The 5,481-nt window shown below is 45.9% G+C and overlaps 2 pseudogenes; both read left to right on the top strand.

The window, feature by feature from the left end:
* The first annotated feature begins 388 nt into the window (after positions 1-388).
* LOC147465695 (uncharacterized) lies at positions 389-1,014 on the top strand (annotated as a pseudogene).
* A 391-nt stretch (positions 1,015-1,405) lies between these two features.
* LOC147465696 (uncharacterized) lies at positions 1,406-5,195 on the top strand (annotated as a pseudogene).
* The last annotated feature ends 286 nt before the right edge of the window (positions 5,196-5,481 follow it).

Below are 5,481 nucleotides of genomic sequence, written 5' to 3' on the forward strand. Positions count from 1 at the left end.
TCTCTCTCTCTCTCTCTCTCTCTCTCTCTCTCTCTCTCTCTCTCTCTCTCTCTCTCTCTCTCTCTCAGCAGTGTGCCATGTCGCCTGCACGAAGTGTTTTGGTTTGGGGGGGAGGAAGAAGGGGGAAGGAATGCTTAGTAGAGACGCATGCATGGAGGGAAAGTTGCGAGCCACTACTGTCTCTTTGACTGCGATGCTGCAGGTGAGCGCACAGGGTTGGAGGCGGCAGAGACGAATTGCAGATCTAAGAAAGGCTGACGAGCGTGACCATGCGGTGGTCTGTCTGGAGGTCTCAAGGAGTGCTTGTGCTAGGATCAGAGTGGCCTACAAGCTGTGATGTTGTCGAATGGGGGTTCGCTTGGTCCTACGTAAATGTGATGCTATGGGGATGGAGCTCTCGGATGTCCACTCCCTATTCGGTGGTTTTTGGGACTCGGGATCTGGCATTATTTTGTGTTGGGGGCTTGGCGGCGGCCCTTCTTCTCATGGAAGAGAACCTGCTCGCCTTGCCGTAGTTGGTTTGCTCATGGGGGTTTCATGGTTGACAGATTATGGACTTTTTGTGGTACCTTTGGTGATGGATGGTCGTGGTCATGTATTCTGTTGGTTTGGTTTTGCTGGTGGATCGGTGCTGAAGACTTCGTTCATGCATGTTGGTCGTTCTGGTTTTGGATCTCCTTTTTGGTGATGGTGGCCCCTTGGGGGTTGGGGTTGGAGGCTATCGGGCTCCACCCATTTCGCGATCTTTGTCCATGTTTCTCCTCGGTGGCGGGTTGGTTTGTGGCAAATGCCAGCTCTCCGGTGGCAGCTGAGTTGGTTGGCTTCGGATTCCCCTTCTTTGGCGGTATATCCTCTCTATCAATGGCTTGGTGGACAAAGGCGTTGATGCGACATGTCTTCTCTCTTGGTGGCATCCCCAGGGTGCTTGTCCTTCCCTATGTTTCGGTGGCTCCCATGTCAGCTGTTATGTATGTGTCAGGGTGGCTCCCTTCATCAGCTGATGTACGAGGTTAGCTGGTGATTTGGTGTCCGTTTGGTGCCATGGTTCAGTGTGAAGCATGACCTTCACTGTAAATTTTTTTTGATTTTATACATTCTCACTCACAAAAAAAAAGAGAGGCTTCAACAGTAGTCGCCCACTCTGTCAGGCATACAACGCAGGTGCATCCAGGCAGAGGCGGAAGGAGATGGAGGCAGAGGCGCGATACCCTTGGACTACAAGCTGTTGACATGGATTTCTAGAGAGAGAGCGGAGGAAAGAATATCCGTAGGGAATACCATACTAGTGGGTTTTAAATTGGTTAGAGTTGTGTGCTGCCTGAAGAGTAATAATCCTTTCCTGGTCCTGCTCTTTTCTTTGGTTTACAACATACCCATGAAGGCTCTGTCATAGCCGAGGAAGGATATGAAGCTTTTATGTGGTGTATGTGAAAGTGCAGTGACCTGCATAGTTTGCTATGCCGATGAGGCAGAGTTGTGTTCGACATGCGACTCGTAGGTGCATGCTACTAACAAGCCGGCCATCGAGCATCATAGGGTTCCCCTCATTCTTGACACCTCAGAACGAGCTATTTGCAACATTTTCCAGGTTTCTTTGTGTATGTTCATGCATCTGGATTCATTACTGTTCTGACCATGTGATTTAGAGTGGTTTGTAACCTCTGCTCATCTGCTTGGCTCTCAGGATAAAACTGTCCTTTTTCTTCACGTTGAGGACCAAGCTCTTCGCTGTAGAAATTGCGATTTATCGGTGCATTCTTCCAATGCCCTCACAACCAAGCATAGAAGACTCCTCTTGGTAGCCATTACAATTGGCATGAGCCCTATGGGCACCCTGCCCTCGGCCCAAGAGACAAGCTAAGCACTCAGCATCTGCCAGCTACGTATACCAGCTCCCTCAAGGAGAACAACTTTGCCTTGGAGAATTTTGCTACCCACTATTTTGTTTTGGCTGTAGAGAGTCATAGGAAAGATAATGGTGGCATGGGTAGAAAGGGACCTGTGAACAAGCTCCCACCCTCACCTCAAACAGTGAGAAGTAAGATGTTATCTCTTGAGTTCTATACGCTCATCCCTTCTACGAGAATTAGAGGCCAACAACAAGACAGTAGTAGCAGACAACAATAATGACAACAACAGTCACAATGATAGTGTGATGATGGATGTGGATGCCTCTTCGGTTGAGGATTGCAGCATCTTTGATTATCTTAACTCTGATGCCTTTGGATGGAGGCTTGACGAGCTACTCTCTGATCTGGTTGGTGCTAGATTAGGTGATAGCGACCGAACTGTCGCCTCCCAAGGTAGCACTGCATTGCTGCTTGAATTCCGTTAAAGACATTGAGTCGATAGCAAGCTGCCAGTAAATGTATTTCATATGTCACAAAAGGAGCAACAACTTTGTTTTAGGATGTTCCTAACAAAGGAATCAACATTTATTTATCTGTCATCTTTGAGTCGATAACAAGGCCAGTTAAGGAACAACAACTTTGTTTTAGGATGTTCCTAACGAAGGAATCAACATTTATTTATCTGTCATGATTTGTGTCTCCATAGTTGTGCAAGCACTATCTTCTAAAATACTGTAGATTTGTGATGTATTTTGTTGATTTGATTATTGAGCTTTGCTCGTGTTTGCCTTTTGTTGATTTGATTATTGAGCATTACTCGTGTTTGCCTTTTGGTTCTCCTCTAGGAAAGCAACATACTGGGCTTTGGCCTTCATGAAGAGAAATCTTGCTTTGCAAAGCTAGACTTCCTAGAGGAGCATGAGCTCAGCCCTTCTCAGGAGGAGAGTGTAGCATTGGGTCCACAAATGCCTTCCCCTCCGACACATTCTGGCCTTGGTGCGTCTCGAGGGCTTGGGAAGCTGACATGTCCAGCTGTGCTGATGAGCCTTGGGCATTTGACTACCTGTTTATTGGTCCAGATCATAACATCAATGATTTATCTGTTGTTCCGGATGTCTTCAAGCGAATGTGATTACCTGCTTCCACCTATTTGGTTGTAGGTGGAAGGTGCACACTCGTCTTTTGGATACACAGAGTTTTGTATAGGTGGTTTGAGAGCATGAGTAACGTTTGTGTGTGCCATGTTTGTGTGGGAGATAGCTCTCTCTCTCTCTCTCTCTCTCTCTCTCTCTCTCTCTCTCTCTCTCTCTCTCTCTCTCTCTCTCTCAAAGTAGCTTTATGACGCCGAAGATTAAACATGAGTAACGTTTGTGCCTACCATGTTTGTGTGGGGGATAAAAATTATTGGGTAGATAGAGATTATTGTGTGTTTAGAACTTGAAGCTTCTTTTCCCCTCTCTAGATTATGCATTTGCGGTGGGGGTGTGTGGTCATGAGGTCAATTAGGATCTAGAGCCCAAATCGGCACAAGAAGACTCGAGAGTGTTTTAGAGAAAAATTTTGTGGAGAGAGCATCGTTCTAATGAGCAATGAAAGAGAAAGGGAAGAGGAGAAAATTTGTTGCTTCATAGCAGCTAGATTCTCAAGGTTTTGGGTCTCTAGACCCCCCTATATGCATACACTTCTCACTCACACAATGTAGAAGATTGTACATACACATGCATGCAAGAGGTTGCTAGATGTATGGAGGGTTTGAATCTCTTTGGGTTTCTTGTTCATTGGTAGATTGGGCCATCATGATGGCTAGGAAAGTATGCAAAGCACAGAGATAAGGTGGCAAGGAGAGAGAAGAGGATAAAGTTGCCAAAGAGGCCACAAGTCTACCAATAGTAGTGTTACCATAAGGGAAGGGAAGGTCCAAAGTCCAAAACTCCAACTCTTTGGTTTGATCACATGATTCACATCCCATCAAATATGATGGGTGTGGATGCTATCTAAAGTCAAGACTTCTTGGTGCATAGAGACCCCATATCAATTCAAATTTTCATCGATGTGCCCATGCTTGGAAATGAGCATACTATTTTGCATGATTGAAATTCTGAGGACTTATGGCCATAGCCAGTGTAGTTTCAATCCTATTTGCAGTCCTTGTGATTTTATCACTTGTTTGAGAGAGAGAGAGAGAGAGAGAGAGAGAGAGAGAGAGAGAGAGAGAGAGAGAGAGAGAGAGACCCTTTTCTTGGCACCCAATTCACTCCTGACTCCCCATGCCGCCAAGGCCTCCTTATCTTTCTTTCTTTGCCTTGGCCTCCACTCCCCTACAATCCCTCTCCTTATGCCACATGGCAAGAGGCCTCCAAAGTGTATTAGATATAAGTAAGAAGTTGACGATAACTCTAACACTCCCACCATTAAAGGAAAGGGCAACCAAAACGCAAGGGAGGAGATTAATAAACTAATCCTATAAAATTGAAGGAGATTGGTGGATCTCAAATTTCAGTACCATCCAAATCCTACTAGTATGTGGTCCAAATCTTTGTAGGCAGTCTCATTTACCAAAATCTACGTAGATTCCCTTTGAGTTATAAAGAAAAAGTCCTAGGTGAAGCACGAAAGAGACTTGGAGGGGAGAGAGAGATAGATTTTTATGGACATGTGTCATCATCACATCGGGCCGTACTTTGTGGCCATTGTGGGTGTGTAGAGAGAGAGAGAGAGAGATGCGCTAAATTTTGTCGAGCCCTGTCTGGACTATGTGAGGCAGAAGACGAGTCGCAGGGGCCTATCGACTGCACGCAAATGGACAGAGGGATGTCCTTGACGGGCTTGGAGATGATGTCATGGTGTGTGTACCTCGCAGTGCAAGAATCAGGCATTGCAGGGTTTTGCTTCTCTCTCTCTCTCTCTCTCTCTCTCTCTCTCTCTCTCTCTCTCTCTCTCTCTCTCTCTCTCTCTCTCTCTCTCTCTCTCTCTCTCTCTCTCTCTCTGTGTGTGTGTGTGTGTGTGTGTGTGTGTGTGTGTGTGTGTGTGTGTCACTGCTTCGGGGTGCTGCGAGGGTGTCCATGGCCAAGTTCTCTTCGGATCGCCCTGGTGCTCGGTGTTGTTTGTGTGTTGACCAAGGATGCTCACGATGCAGTGGGTGTGTTGAAGAAGGATGCTCACTATGCTCACGATGCAGAACAGAGGTTGCACAGCAGAGTGCACAGACAACAGAGAGAAGTGCGATGGAGCTCAAAGGATGAGGAGGTGGGCATGGTGCAAGAGAGCACCTGGACGGGGGGCGGGGCAATGTTGCGCATGCATCGCCTCCGCAGTGTCCTGAAATGCATTATCGTTTTAGGATAAATGGAATCTCCAGGGTTAATTAATTAATGAAGAGCAGAGTAGCCCCATTATGCCAATACTATTAGGTATGCCAAAGATTTGGTCATGGTTTATCATAATCTTGATTACATGGGATAAGACTAGCTTGAAACTTGAAATGTTGCATTCCTTTGAGAAATCAAATTTATAACACTAGATTAAGATCTTGTAAATATAGAGACATTGCAAACTAAACGATGGAGGGAATAAAATTTTTTAATTACAAAGTTGATACAATATGATGGCATTGCCCACCCATGCACTATCA

This window comes from Adiantum capillus-veneris, chromosome 1 (assembly GCF_014529385.1).
Source record: "Adiantum capillus-veneris isolate H3 chromosome 1, ASM1452938v2, whole genome shotgun sequence".
In the NCBI taxonomy this organism is placed as follows: domain Eukaryota; kingdom Viridiplantae; phylum Streptophyta; class Polypodiopsida; order Polypodiales; family Pteridaceae; genus Adiantum; species Adiantum capillus-veneris.